Source organism: Ambystoma mexicanum, chromosome 6p, assembly GCF_040938575.1.
Source record: "Ambystoma mexicanum isolate Mex_15411 chromosome 6p, UKY_AmexF1_1, whole genome shotgun sequence".
NCBI classification, from domain to species: domain Eukaryota; kingdom Metazoa; phylum Chordata; class Amphibia; order Caudata; family Ambystomatidae; genus Ambystoma; species Ambystoma mexicanum.
This window is the reverse complement of record NC_090935.1, coordinates 223,229,434-223,244,707: the sequence shown is the minus strand read 5'-3', so window position 1 is coordinate 223,244,707 and position 15,274 is coordinate 223,229,434. Positions and strand designations below refer to the sequence as shown.

Here is a 15,274-nt window from a genome sequence, read left to right as displayed (position 1 = left end):
AGTTCAACCTCATGTTAGTCCCGTTTTAAAATCACACAAGATGCAGGTTTTGATATCTTTTATTGGACTAACTGAAAATACTATGCAGAGATGAAACAAAGCATTAGCTTTCAAAGTCCCACAGACTTCTTCACCAGATAGAAAGAGAATGCCAAACTACAGTTTGTTTTCAAAATGACTATAAAAAGCATTTGAAATTTGATTGGCTGCACGAACAGTATATCTGGAATATAGGTCTGGAAACTGCTGACTTATGTAAAAGACCATAAATCCTCTGGAAGCAGGGAACACAGCGCAGCTTCCAGTCCCACATTCCAGACATACTGTTCATTCAGCCAATGAAGTATAACATGCTTTTATGTCTTCATTTTGAGCACAAACTGTGTTGTGGCTTTCTCTTTACAAATCATTTATCGCTGACAAAGAAGGCTTGGCACTCGGAAAGCGAATACTTTGTTCCATCGCTCGCTTTTTGAATCAGTTGATCTCTACCAACAAGTAAATGGCCCCACTCACAACAGTGCCCACACCACTGATCTTGTTTTTTTCAGCTCTAGACCCCATCTCTAATATTGCTGCTCGCCCATTTACCTAGCGGGGCAATTTTATTTCTCCTACCAATCCCGATCCCCATGTTGGCCCTCCCAGCCGCTATCTTTCCTAGGCCTAGCTCCAAGATGTAGAGACTACATTTCGGACCCCTTCTCTGCCCACCCTGTGAACACTGTACATCTTGCCCGTGGCACTTCTGCCTCTCTTGCATACACTGAGTTTGTCACTTAGGTCGCTTCAATCTCCACCGCAGCTAAGCAATGTATTCCTTGCTGTCAAGCTAAGAATCTTGCCCTGAATCCTGCATAATCCCGGGAGGATAGCTCAGCGGCAACGTGTTCGCCTTAGAAACAAGACCATACGAAGCAACACAGGTTTGATCCCCGGGTCCGTGCTTAGAAACCTCTGGGTATTTAAGCGCGTTATAAATACGGAACTAAGACAACAATTACGCAACTAAAAAATATATATATATTCCTGTAACAACGCTTCGATGCGGTTTAAAAATGCAAATAGATAAATAAATAATGGTTTAACCCCCAAACTCAAAGTACTGAAGATCCAGAATCACTCCCTTGACGGGAAGGGTACAACTCTGACCATGTGGCCACCAAAGCAATGCATTAAGATGACCTTTGCAAATGTAAAGAAGCAAGAGACAATCCAACATATCATAATGGAATGTCCCGCTTAAGCAGAAAAGAGAAGTCTTTATAGAGCTTACTCTAAGATCTCAACCCAACAGATGGACCCAGAAACGAGATGGACGCAGATTGTTTTGGGAAAGGACAAAAAAACTGATTTAAACAATCATTCAGTTTCTAAACAACATCACGGAACTGTCCCAAACTCGGCGATAAACAAAAGACTGAATAGAGACAATCTGCCTTTCATTAGGATCTTTTACTTTGAAGCTCGATCAGATCTCTTTATATGAAATTCTATAAATGAAAAGTTTAACATGCAAACTATATAATTTTAAATAAAATAAAAAATAAATTAAGATACATTTTTTTAAAAAGAAGCCATGCTTTCAGCAAAGACATGTGACCACAAAGTGCAGGAAGTAGGGTATTGCAATCTCTGTTCATCCCATACCCACCTTATGCTGAGCTCTGTAATCGCACCCACATCTTCTTCTGAAAAACATTTGAAAACATTCCTAAGAGAATTGTGGGTACTGATCCAGTCACTGCACTTTCTCTCCCTGTAAACCCACCTCTGATGTCCCCCCCAGTACACCCCTTATTGTGGCGCGGTGCACACACTGCCGGCAAGCAAGAACGGTGTGCCGAGAGATGGAATCCGCGTGCGTCACAGCCAATGTTTTAGGGTGATGCCATCTGACCCGAGAGTAGAGAAAAAGGAAAAAGAGTAATCTATGATATTGAAGACAGAACAACCCAAGAGCTACCTGGCAGAAACTGTGGTGAGGAAGCCAGCGTATGCTGCAATAATTAATCTGAACTCTCAGACCGGATTGCAAAAGTCATTGTTCCTGAAACTGTTGCATGTTTGAAACTTGAGTCCAGAAATTCCCACACAAACTGAAAAAGACACTTATTGCACAAGCTTAACTGCTGTACATTAAACCCAATTTGCCATGGAAATACCAGAACACCAGCACCAGCCAATTACCAACAGAAAATAAGAAAGTTTTGTTTAAACTTTATTGTTTAAACTCTGCGTTCCTCTGGCACCAACTCTTTCTGTGTAAAGCATTTTGCCAAACAGAGGGTAGGTGGTCCATCACTTTCCTCTGCTGGCTCCCTCCTATGGAACAGCTTCCCCCTCCCTCTGTGCCTTGAGCAGGACTTTCTTAAATTCTGGAAGCTCCTCAAGGCTTTCCTCATTACCTCCTCCTTCCCTTCTTCTCTTCTCTGCTTTTTTCACAGTTGCTTTGATTGGGGACCTGGGCCCTCATGCCTCCTCGGGCCCCAGACCTCCCACACCCAATCCCCCAGCTCCTGTCTACCCTCAGCACTTACCCTGGCACTCCCTCTGCCTTGGATGCTCGCACATATACCCAACGCGGCTCCAAGCCATGTAGCACTCTCCATACCATGCACTTCAACCATGCACTTATCTGTGGCTCAGCCATGAGCATGGACACTCCAGCACTTCTCCATTCTACCTTGCTGCATTTGCACGTTCTAAATATTCCCAAGGCATAGTAGGTTCGTCCTTTCTCCTTTTCCCTCTACTGTTTTTAATATTTTGTGTTTAATGTGTTTCACTCCCTTGTTCCCTCCCTTTGCCCTGTGGGCGCTTTGAAACAGTATTTACTTGCTGTATAGGCGCCTAACAAGTGAACAATAAATAAAGATGTTGCCAGTCGAGTCTTCATTGGCAGGCCATGTAACTGGGCCCTTCCTGCTATCCTCATTAGACATGTACACGGTTTGCTAATACCCAGCAAAAGCATCAGCTGCCGTTGCTCACCCTCCTTGGAGTTTGCCTCTTTGCTCTCTTCCACCCAACAAAATTCTGTCCTCCCTGTTCCTTATCCCATCCATGTTATATTCTTGCCTGCCTTATCTCTGTACGCATACACTTCTCCTCTGCTAGCGCAGAATGCATGCCTGCCATTTTGTAAAATAAGCAGCCGGTACTGTACTCCAAGCCTCAACAGTTCTTGTGCTATACCTCACCCCACTGTACTACATATGCTTTCTCAATTCGGATCAAGTGCTCCTGCCTCAGCCTCGTTTAGGTTTTGGTGAATAACATGACCTTCCCTTGAGAACTGACTTGTAGGCTTTGCAAAGTGTCACTCTATTTTCCATTCAGAGTATACATCAGTTATCATTTCTACATAATTGGCTGCTTTGCGATCTTAATGTGAAAACTTCCCATGTCTGTTCCATATATGTGTGTGAACAATTGCAGATGCCTCAGGGGAGGAACCTAATTTAACTGCCCCTGCATTAGCCAGGAATCCACTGTGGATAAGTCATAGTGTAGCTCAGAGCTTAGGTCATACGACTCTCCTAGGGTTGCTTTCATTCAACAAGTGCAGCAAGTCCAGGGGCAGGGAACATATCTTCAGTCTCATTGAAGTCCGTAGACTGTCTCCTTGCTGTGATGAATTTGATGATGTCAACACTCCTTCCCCGGGGGAAACCTCTTCCCATCCGGCCAGGGAATGGCAGCCGCTGCCTAATCCTGACCCTGGGGCCAGTTACGTGAGGGAGGATGACATGGGGGAGGTGGCCCTCAGAGGGGTGATACATCATTGGATGAGACATGGAATCCCCCTTTTCATTTTAAGGATACTCGTTCCATTCCTCATGCCTTAATGGCATATTGTCATGACACCCTTCATCCAACCATGGAAGCTGCTGACGATACCTTCCAAAGTTTTGTGCATAGGTTACCAAGAATTGACTACCATTTCCATGCATTTGAAAGTACTGAGACTAGAAAGCTGAAAAAAACAATGAAGATCTAGGAATGTGAAAAGCACAAGATGCGTTCTAGTTGTTATGAACAATTGATAGGTCCCAGGACATTTAAAAGCCACATCCAGCAAAGCTCGGAGAGACGCTCACTAGAGGAGTCCAATGAAGATGAGAACACAGAGGGAAGGAAGGCGAGAGAGAGAGGAGGAACTACTGGACAGACTGCCCAAAGCAACCTTCAGGTAAAGCTCCGGTTTGTCTGTGGCAGGGGAAAGATATCCCTGAGTGAGACACAAACGGCAGAGATGGCCATCCCGAGCACCCAGACATGGGTGGGGAGCCGGACAAGAAACAAGTGGCAAAGACAGGTGCATCCGAGCACCCGGACGTGGGTGGAGAACCAAGCGAGAAACAAGCAGCAGAGATAGCCGCACACGAGAATTCGGACGTGGGTTGAGCGGCAAATACAGCTGCATCTGAGCACCCGGATGCAGGTGGAGAAGTGACAGAGAAATGAGCAGCAGAGACAGCCACACCTGAATACCCAGACGCAGGCAGAGAACCGAATGAGAAGCAAGCGGCAGAGAAGTCGCCAACCGCAGAATGGACCCAAACCATACCGACCGGACAGGAGCAAGCACCTCTCCGTGAGTACTCTGTGAGTACTGCACACCAGAGACACAGATATACGGTTGGACAGATGGGTGCTGAATGTGTGGGAGGTCACAGGAAACCCTGAGCGAACAAGAGTACCGGGTCGTGGGACCACAGGGGAGAAAATAAACCAAATAAAGTACAACCAAGATTGGCAAAGAGGGTGGCCAAGTCATTGTAACGGAAAAAGGCAGATATGTTTTTAACCTGCCACCATGTACTTTTGTGAATCAAGTAATCAAGTGTGTAAAGCAAGTCACATAAAAAAACCTGTCAGGAGAGTATACCAGGCACCGTCAAGTTTACAAGTGTATTAAGTGAAACATATGAGAAAGTCCTGGCAGGAAAGCATTACAGGCAAAGTCAAGTTTACAAGTGAAACATATGAGAAAATCCTGGCAGGAGAGTACACCAGGCCAAGTCAAGTTTGCAAGTGAAGCATATGAAAAAGTCCTGGCAGGAAAGTATACTAGACAAAGTCAAGTTTGCAAGCGAAGCGCATGAGAAAGTCCTGGCAGGAGACTATACCAGGCAAAGTCAAGTTTGTAAGTAAAGCATATGAGAAGGTCCTGACAGGAGAGTATACCAGGCAGTGGCAAATTGGCAAGTGTGTAAAGTGAATCACACAAGGAAGTCCTGGTAGAAATAGACACCAGGAAAAGCAAAGACTGTGAGGAAATGTTATATTACAGTGGAAAAGAAACCTGGCAGGGGAATACTCCAGGTATCCTGTGAAATTGAGACTAAGCCACATTGTTAAATATATGTTGTTTTTGTTGATCAAGAAGAATCCAAGGAAGACTCACGCCTTTAGGAGTGTAAAGTATTGCGAAGGGAAAACCTGGGTTAGGGAGCAATCCCCTGGAAATGTGAACCTTACCCATTGGGTACTTTTTGTTAGAGTTATGCCTTTTCCTTTTGAATTTCAACATTTTGTGTACTTCCAAGGCCAAAAGACATTCCCCTTTTCACCATAGAATTACTTTTTAGAATGTATGGGCCAGAATAATATTTTGGACACAGGACATTTTTTTTAGCTTTGGGCATCTTGACAATGACCCCTAGTTTTGATTGAGGTAGGGAAACACCTCCTGGAATAGGGACAGCCAGGCCTTTTCCAGCCCCCTTTTATTTTTGAATAAATGTGTATAGCGCAAACCTATGACTTCTCTGTGTCCCCGGCTCATTCCTGGCTCCTCACATTGCCACTTTGAGTAATTAAAGGCACGTCTTACTAAGAATAAAGCATGCTTTCTATCAGGACATCACACAGGATTGTGGTTGGAGTGTTTATACACTCAGGGTTATCTGCTCTAGTCGCCATCAATCTTTTTAGATCAATGTCTGTTCTCCCTCCCTGAAATGGGATTACATTCCACACATTAATGCTTTTTGGTTGCTCAATCTCAGTGCGTACCAACCAGTTCTATTAATCCTGTCCCAGGAATATAGCCTCATCCCAGTCTTTTACTCGTTGAGACTACTTCGGCAGGTTTTGCCATACATTCTAGAAGAAGATCATGCAATGGTGGTGGGGTCTTTGACCAATGCCAATCTGGACTGTTGTAACAGTCTGCTGATGGGCATTCCAGCAAAACAACTCTATAGGCTCCAAAGGGCCCAGAATGCGGCGGTCAGACTGGTATGTCGATTGAGTAAAACAGCCCATGTCGAGCACTACACTGGCTAGCAGTGAAAGAACATATTAATTTTAAAATGGCATGCCTTATATTCAAATGCATAAACGGATTAGCTCCAGACTACTTGAGGGACAAGATTAGCCGTTATCAACCTTCCGCGTGATTATGATCCCAGGATCAATTACTTTTGAGTGTCCCCTCATCTGCCTTTGTATCAAGAGGGGACAGAAGATTTTCTGCCTTTGGCCCAAGACTCTAGAATAGTATTCCCAGAGAGATCAGGGCCTTGGACACTCTTTACCAATTCCACAGGGCACTAAAAACATTCCTGTTTAGATAGTTGTCTATCATCATGGTTGTAACATGAACTTGATGCTGGTTATAATCTGTTTGCTCAACTTTCCTTTCTTATTACTCCAGCTGCACCATTATACGGTTTGGTCCGTCATGAGCGCAATATAAATACTCAAAATAAAATCATGTAAAGATCTTGAATCAGGATTAGATCTGGCGTGTGCCCAAATCTTTGGACCTTGTCCCTGCTCTTAGCTTAGCACAGCTAGCGAAGTGCTTGCTTTGACATCAGTGCAGAGCCTGCTGACGCAGGTTTGAATCCCGGCAGGGCCATACTCAGCCTTTCATCCTTACGAGGTCGATAAATGAGCACCACACACTGTGGGTAATAATAAGCAGCGCTCAGGTGCCCGAGGGCTCATAGTGCTATATGAATGCCAATTATTATTATTACCATCTCAAAGCCTGTTAACGTTCCCTGCTGGGATTGGAACCTGTGACCATGAGGACAAAAACAGATCCCTATGGTAGATGCATTAGTAGACTGAGCCAAAGACCTACAAAGAAAGGTTAGGTTTCAGTTCTATTATAGCTGCCTAAGGAAGGGACCTAAGGTATTCTTTAACGCTGCCAACTAAAGCTAAAAGTGTCCTTAACACAGCAAGCTAACTTCTCACTCTAGTATGGGGCAAGACTTCACCTCGCAAGTTCAACCTCTGGTAGTGCTGCATGGACACTTAGCCTTTCGCGGGCTGAGCTGAATTCGGGAACAATCGTAGCTATTTGTGCAGCACTTAAAGGCAAGAGGACTCCAATATGAAATGCGCCATTCCAACATGATATTTGTTTTCTTTCTTTCTTTATTTAAAACTATTGTAAAAGCATCTGCACACGGGCCAAAGAGCGTAAAAAAAGTAATTTTCACAGTGTCAGTATGTTTTGTGGTATACTCCTGGCCTGAACCGTTGTGCCGGTGTGACAGGGTTGCTCTCTCCCTCTGCGTTTGGAGTCATGCCACGGGTGCTCTCTGCTCCGGTGCCACAGATGCTCACTCCCACCTGGCCCTTATACCCCTCACTCCTCTTCTCCTGACCTGACCTGTTGTGCCGGAATGACGGGCTGCTCTCTCCCTCTACGTTTGGAGTCATGGTCCCACTTTCACTTCAATGTCCATTGGAATCCCTGCTGAAATAGCTGAAAGCCCACAGAACTACACCTCCCAGCATTGTTTGCATTTGGGCAGTCTCCTAGGTGTTCATTCACACAGTAGGACCACTACATATTTAATTAGGCAACAGTTCCCTCTAGAGGTGACAACAGGCGAAGCGCGGCTTCGGACAAACATACATCTGGCCTGTTTATCATTTAGTATGATGCTTATATTTATGAACCTAACCTATGGGCATCAGAGTGTAGAGCAGTACATCATGGATACCAAAGAGAAAATAGAGCAAACTACAAAGGAAAAAGATTAATTGGGCAATAAAAGTTTCAGCTCCTTACCAAAATGGAAGAGGTAGAGAGAAAGCCGAAGAGCAGTAGATAATTAATTCTGCAGGTGCAGAAGGGCAACAGAGAGCACCTTCCGAGACGTACGCGATTTTGTCACTTTAGGTATCAAGATACAACAGAATTAGGATTCCAAGATGGCCGCCGGCGGGAGAGCAATGTGGTTTGCAGCTCTCCTGGCTACCGACCCTCATTAAAGCTTGAAACAGCTCTAGAAACTCCCTCCTGAGGTGCGGACAAGAGAGCAGTGGAGGCGGATACTGGAGAGATAGCGGAGGAACCGTGTTGGACCCAGGATCGTGGCCAAAACCAAGAAAGAACAAAAGTGCTACGCTCCCGATCTTTAAGCGGCACCGGCGTGGGAACCCAATGGGGCCCCTCAGGAAAGCGAATCAGGCTGGGTGTCAGCAGAGAATAGGAACGGACCGGAGCACCTCTCGAGAAGCGGAGGGGTGGTGCTGAAGATCGAAAGTGCCGACAGATTCCTGCCAGGCCGTCGGAAGAGTTTTAAGGAGGGACAGCAGCCGGACACTCCCAGGACACCGGGACTGGAGGTGAGCCCATCGGAACTGGAGGGAGATCTTGGTGGAAAACTGGGCACCCGACGGAGGGACGTGTGGACCCCCAGGGGAAGCGAGCAAGGGTTTAGGTGTGAGCTGAGGAGGAGGAGGAACAGCAGAGCGGGCACAGTGGGGAGGACCTGCAGAGTTGCAGATGGCAGAGGTATGCACCGCAGCGGAGACGAGACGGAGAGGTGCTCCGTTAAGGTGAGCAGGTGTGTGCTGGCTGGGAAGCAGGAATAACATGGAAACCCAGAGGGTGGTGGAGGGAAGCATCTGGCCAGGACTCAAAAGGCAAGGCTCCACTGTGCTCCACCAAGGGGAGAGGGAGAAGGCGAAAAGAGAACCTCAAGCCTAAGAGGAGGGAGGTGAGGAAACAAGTGCCTAGAAGGCCATCAGAGGATCAGTTAGCCATTAACAACTTGAAGGCCACAGAAAAAGAGGGCGGCCTTGTCACCCATGTCCTACGACCACCTTAAAGTTTTGGAGAGCAGGTCAGAGAGTGCCTCCGGCACCCTCTCCCACTAAAAGAGAAAAAGACCCTCCTGGAAGCCTTATGCCCTGGGCATAGGGGTCTGGGCAACAGGGAGTCACCTGGAGAGACTAAATAAGAGGAGAAGAGAATGGGCTGCCCTGATTTGCCCTGATCAGCTTTGGTGAGACGGAAGGTGCCGCTAGAGGCTGAGAAGCTACAAAAAAGCTATCAGCTGAGAAGACCGGCCAAAATAATAATCCACGAAGGTATCAGGTAATAATATCCTCATATATATGGTCGCCGTAAATAATATCGTCGGGAAAATGTTGTGGCGATATTATTTGGGTGACCATATATATGGGGACAGGGGCGAAAAAAAAAAAAAAAAAAAAAGTTTGGGGGTTGTGGGTCTTGACGGGGGTTCTTCCCCGAGATGTTGGGCTTTTCGTGGAGGTTCCATGTAATAATGTCTCCACAAAAAACGGCGATTTTTTGGCAATATTTTTGCATGGCGAGATTTTTGTGGCGACATTATTACATGGAACCTCCATGAAGAGCCCAACAACTCGGGGAAGAACCCCCGTCAAGACTAGTGTCCATTTACAGCGTGGAAGGGCTACAGTGGAAAATGTCAAAAAATAGAGGAAAGGAGACCCCGTCTTTGACTTAAAGCACGAAGAAACCCCTGGAAAGAGCAATACAAAATATGTGGAGAAAGGACACGAAAGCCCTGGCTGAAGGGAAAAGTAGCCTGGACAGACAGGAGCGAATGAGGTGCCAAGGCGATGATCAAGAGGTTACACAGGACATTTTAAAACAATATTTCCAGGACTTTGTTGACAGAATTGCAGGAACAGGCCAAACACAACTGGATAAGATGCGCGAGGATCTGGCTTCAACCCTGCAGGAGAAAAAAGGCGATGTCAGCAAATTGGAGGAAAGGGTGGACACTAACGAGACTGCACTGCAGGAACTCACAGGAGAATTATGTAAAACAGATTAACTAGTAGAGTATCTGGCCCAGGCAATACATCCTCGAATTACAGACTGAGGACTATGAAAACCGGTCCAGGAGATCAAGCGTACGGTTGAAGGGCCTATCTGAAGAGGTACAAGATAAGGACCTTAAGGATGCAATTTTGCAAATATTCACAGACCTGGCAGACCCGAAGGACAGAGCTGAATTGAGACTGGACTGGGTCCATAGAGTTGGCCCGTTGAGGAAAGAACCGGGGTCAAGACCGAGAGACGTCTTGGTGGCCTTAAATGATTACTCCCATAAAGAAGGAATACTGGAGGCAGCAAGGAAGGTGAAACAGTTGTCCTATAACGGACCAAATTTGCAACTCTTCCAGGATTTGTCCCAAATAATATTGATTAAGAGGAGAAAAATGGGCCCGGTGGTGAGCCTTTTTCGAGATAAAGATATCCTGTATCGATGGACATTCCCCTTCAGCATGGTTTTCGAGTGGGACGGCAGGCTACATAGGATATCGTCCTGTAGGGAAGGAGCGAATATACTGGGCATAGATGAAGAAGACACAGAAACCAAGGCTCTGACAAAATCAACACAAGACAAAATGCAGGAGTGGGAGTGAACATCACTGGAGCGGAAAAACGCCTGGAGAAAAGGCGTACTGGGGGACAAGAGGGATGCACAGAAACAAAGTTAGGACTCATTTAGAATTTACCGTTTTTTGGAACTGTCCAGATGAAAGTCAGAAAGCTAGTATTCAATGAGCTTTTATACTTAGTGACACAGCTGCATCGTCTAAGAAGTGGAAGTGGGAGTGGGAGGGACTTGCAGAGAGAGTGGTTCTAAAGAGGAAGGAGGGCATGGGGGAACCTGTTGAAATGACAGGCAACCTTTTAAAACAGTCTGCTAAAACGAAATCCATCTGAGATGCCATGGAACTGCCTCTCAAAGGCTAGTCCCAACCATTCTCGGTTATCTTACATTTGCTTACCATTTATTGTTTACCCTCTTAGGAGTGTACACTCCTAGCAACCTACAGGACCTTGCCCTCGAAGGATTCAAATCTAGGATCCACTGAAACAAAGTTAGGACTCATTTAGCATTTAAGGTTTTTTGGAAATGTCCAGATGAAAGTCAGAAAGCTAGTATTCAATGAGCTTTTATACTTAGTGACGCAGCTGCATCCTCTAAGAAGTGGGTGACTGTGTGGCGTTAAATATAAAACCCTACCAAAAAGGCTTTGCTTGACTCTCAGCCACCCCAATGTCTTTTTAACTTGGCATTTTTCTTAATCCTTTAAGTGCCAAGGACGAGGTATCTCATCCTTGGGATTACCTCCCCAGTGCCAAGGACGGTATAGCTCGTCCTTGGCACTTAAGGGGTTAATGAAGGAGACAATGTTAGAAGGCTTTGCATGGTGAAATACTGAAATCACCGAAAAAGGCCTTGGCACTGGGGGGGGAAACCCATGGCAGTTGGATTTTGGAGTTTTTCTGTGCCTTCAAGTAATTAAATTACAAAACAACAATAACAAATGAATACATATACTGCTGGCAGCTTACACTCCTGCGTGTATGCTTATAGCAACATTTGCCATTCTGGCTTGGTTGGCTGAGGGGAGCAGTGCACTGACTTGCTAGCTGGAGATAGTTGACCCATGGGTCGAGGCAACCAAGACAACCTTCCGCTTATACGATGCTATAGCTATCTCGGAATATCCTCCATTTCAGGAAAGAAAGTGAAGAAATGCCATTTCAAAGATTACAAACCATTTCCATGAGACACACTGGACCCAAAGCTCATCTATTCAGGCAGCGGACAGGATCATTCAATCAAAGCTTCGCTCTGAGTCAAGGGCAACTCATAGGTTTTTTACCTGGTTGTGGGTTAGGACCTGACTGACTGACTGACCGTTTGAGGGTTTGGGAGATTGGTGGCGCATTACCTTTGAGGAACACTGGGGGCATGATCACAGGTTTAGCCGTAATTATATGATATGGCATTTATAATGCGCCTATACACAAGCAAGTGTTTCCAGTAACAGTAACAGTAATACATGCAGTGTTTAGAAATACTGCATGCTTTGCTGTTCTGTCAAACCTGAAAATCTTCCTTTTCACCTTCTTTTGTGTGGAAGTAATCACCTCCACACAAAAGAATTTAATGGATGACATTCTACTGTATGGGCCAATTATCGGTTACCGTGTTTTAATCACAGAAATTTTCGCTGCAACTATTTCCATCGTGATGTTTTCACTCTGGCTGTTTTTGGCAATTTTCTTTTATATATATATAGTCACTGAAAAAACGTTGTTAAAGGGACGTTATGGTTAAGTTGCACTAATAGAAACCTATGAAATTCTGTAAAAAAATGTTGTTAAAGGACGTTATGGTTACAAGTAAAATCGAAAAACCCCTGAAATTCGCCAGTTATGGTAAGCTAAGCAACCATAACTCACGCCACCACTGTTCACTGCTAAGAGAGACTAACACACAGGACATCAAAGAGGACATCACAAATATCACTGATGACATCACATGTCTAGACCCTTCTTTTTTGTTCACTGCCATATCTAGGCCAGGTGGTTTTATTTACTGACAGTCAGAAACTTAACATTCAAAAGGTATTACATTTATATATGTTGCTATTCTCACATGTTCTTACATTACTTTCCTTAGAATTTAATTGCATTTTATGATGTACATCTATAGGGGTAGAAGCAGGCCTGAAACACAGCAATCATTTGTGCGCGTGAATACAATCATGTAGATTATACACAGTTGCTAATGATACTGCCTCTTGTTTGCTTTCTTTACTCTCCATATATGATCCCCATATTTGTATGCATTGTAGTCTATTTATGTTTTGTGTGTATTAGTAGAAATATGTAGTAAGTGATGCATTATTAGGCACTTAGTACATGTTTCACAGTACGGAAAAGGCTGATACAGAAGCCGCCTCGTCTCGGGAGGATAGCTCAGGGGCAACATGCTCGTCTCGGAAGCAAGATGACATGGAGCAACACAGGTTCGATCCCCGGGTCCGCGCTTAGAAACCTCTGGGTATTAAGCGCGTTATAAATAACCTATCATATCATTCGCCGTTTTTTTATATAACATTGGAAAATTAAAAATATAGCACCCCTGTGGTGTATGCTGCAGCCAATATCTACATTTCTGTATGAGTAGCTTCCTGTACTAGAAAGCACACTGCAATGGAATGTTCTTTAGAACACTACAATGCGTAATGAAGTATGTATTTAATTACACATCTCCCGATAATCCCTGATACTTTTTTGCCAACATTACATTCACAATACCTTTTATGAAAAGTAAATGCACATGTGATGTCATCAGTGATGTCATCAATGATATTTGTGATGTCATCTTTGATGTCCTGGGTGTTAGTCTTAGCAGTGCACGGTGGTGGTGCGAGTTATGGTTGCATAGCTTACCATAACTGGTGAATTTCAGGGGTTTTTCGATTTTACTTGTAACCATAACGTCCTTTTAACAACATTTTTTTTACGGAATTTCATAGGTTTTTATTAGTGCAACTTAACCATAACGTCCCTTTAACAACGTTTTTTCATTGAATTTCATAGGTTTTTATTAGTCCAACTTAACCATAACGTCCCTTTAACAAAGTTTTTCCAGTGAATTTCATGGGTTTTTACCAGTAGATGCTATTTTCCTACAATTTACTTATATCATACTTACCAAATATAACAATATTTGTGTCCAATTTACAAAGTGTCACCTTAAAACACTGCCATTTCCCACCTTCTAGAATAATTTTTAACACTTCTATACACTTTCTGCAACTATTTCAACTAGCTCTGCATCCGTAGATGTCTACGAACATCTGACTTCATTGTCGACCTTCCGAACAGTGCCACATGATCATACGCTAGTACGCAGCATGATGACGTGTCCAAGAACCCGTCCACACTTCACAATAAGATCCGTCCTTCGCAGACAGTTTGGAACTGCATGTTCTGATGTAGGAACTTTCAACTTCAAATTTCCCTTGCACACCTCCTACACCTTTTCGTAGTCATTATCCTTAACCAATCTAGTACACAGTACATACTTGGAAGAATTTTATCAAAACTGCTATTTATCTTAAAAATGTCATCAGTTATTGCCATCCCTCCTCCCCAAGAGCCACCACCACCACCAGCTGGAGGACCTTCACAACAAAAAAAGCACAGTACTTTCAAAGACAATGAAGAGGACAAAGAAGATTAGGTAGAGGAAGTGCCTACCTCAAGCACCAAGATCAAATCATGGATGTGCCAGTTCTTTGCTACTGTTGGGAGTGTACCAAAGGCTAAAGCTACCAAAGTGAAATGCACTGAGTACAATTTTGTACTCAGTCGCAGACTACCTGGACAGTACTCCTATGGGACCACCTCCATGCGCCGCCACACCAAATCCAATGACCGCAATGCTCTCAGAAAGGTTGTTCCTTTCTCAGCAAGTAGTAAGCTGTCTTCCTCCACCTCATCTTCTTTAACAAATACTGTAACCACACAGCCTGATGCCTGCGGGCATTGGTGCGGTATAAATAAATAAATAAATAAATAAGGAGGGCTACAGACCAGTATCGTCCTTTGCAGCCCCTGAAATGGGGGATAAAGGCCATTAGCACCCCTGGTTCCCAAAGCGGGAACCCAGGGTGCTAAAACCTAGATTTGTCTTCCTATAGCGGTAAGATGGAAGGATTATTCTTCCTACAGTGGGTCGCCTTCGGCATCCCGCTGTATGAAGGAAAATCCTTTTCCAAGACAGCCAACATGGAAAGAGAAGGCGGGGCTCTGTACGCAGCCCCCTTCCCTTGCCATGGCAGCCTGCAAAACCCTATGAACATATTACCACAAGCACTTTTTTTCCCTTTAAAACCTATCCTACCTTTGAATAACTTTACCACATAGCCGGTCCCAGGTAGACATAGCCACTTTAACACCATTTCTCGTCCTTAGCGGTCATGGCCCTGTAGCCAGATATTTCTGCGTCATGACCTTATGCCATGACCCTGACAATCTGGCAACTGCCCAGTCACCCAGTTGCCTCAGTCACCAAAGGTATATGACTATTTTGTGTACCTACATTATTACACTTGTCAAAAAATAAAACACAGGCACATTTTCAAAACCATGCTTTAATGTCCTTGCCAATGCTCCTCACGAGTTTCCTCGAAACCCGCCCAT

The 15,274-nt window shown here is 44.6% G+C and overlaps 1 protein-coding gene across 1 annotated transcript in view; it reads left to right on the top strand.

Moving 5' to 3' along the window:
- The window catches only part of PSTPIP2 (proline-serine-threonine phosphatase interacting protein 2), a 796,554-nt gene that overhangs the window by 212,712 nt on the left and 568,568 nt on the right, over positions 1-15,274 (top strand). The window lies entirely within an intron of this gene.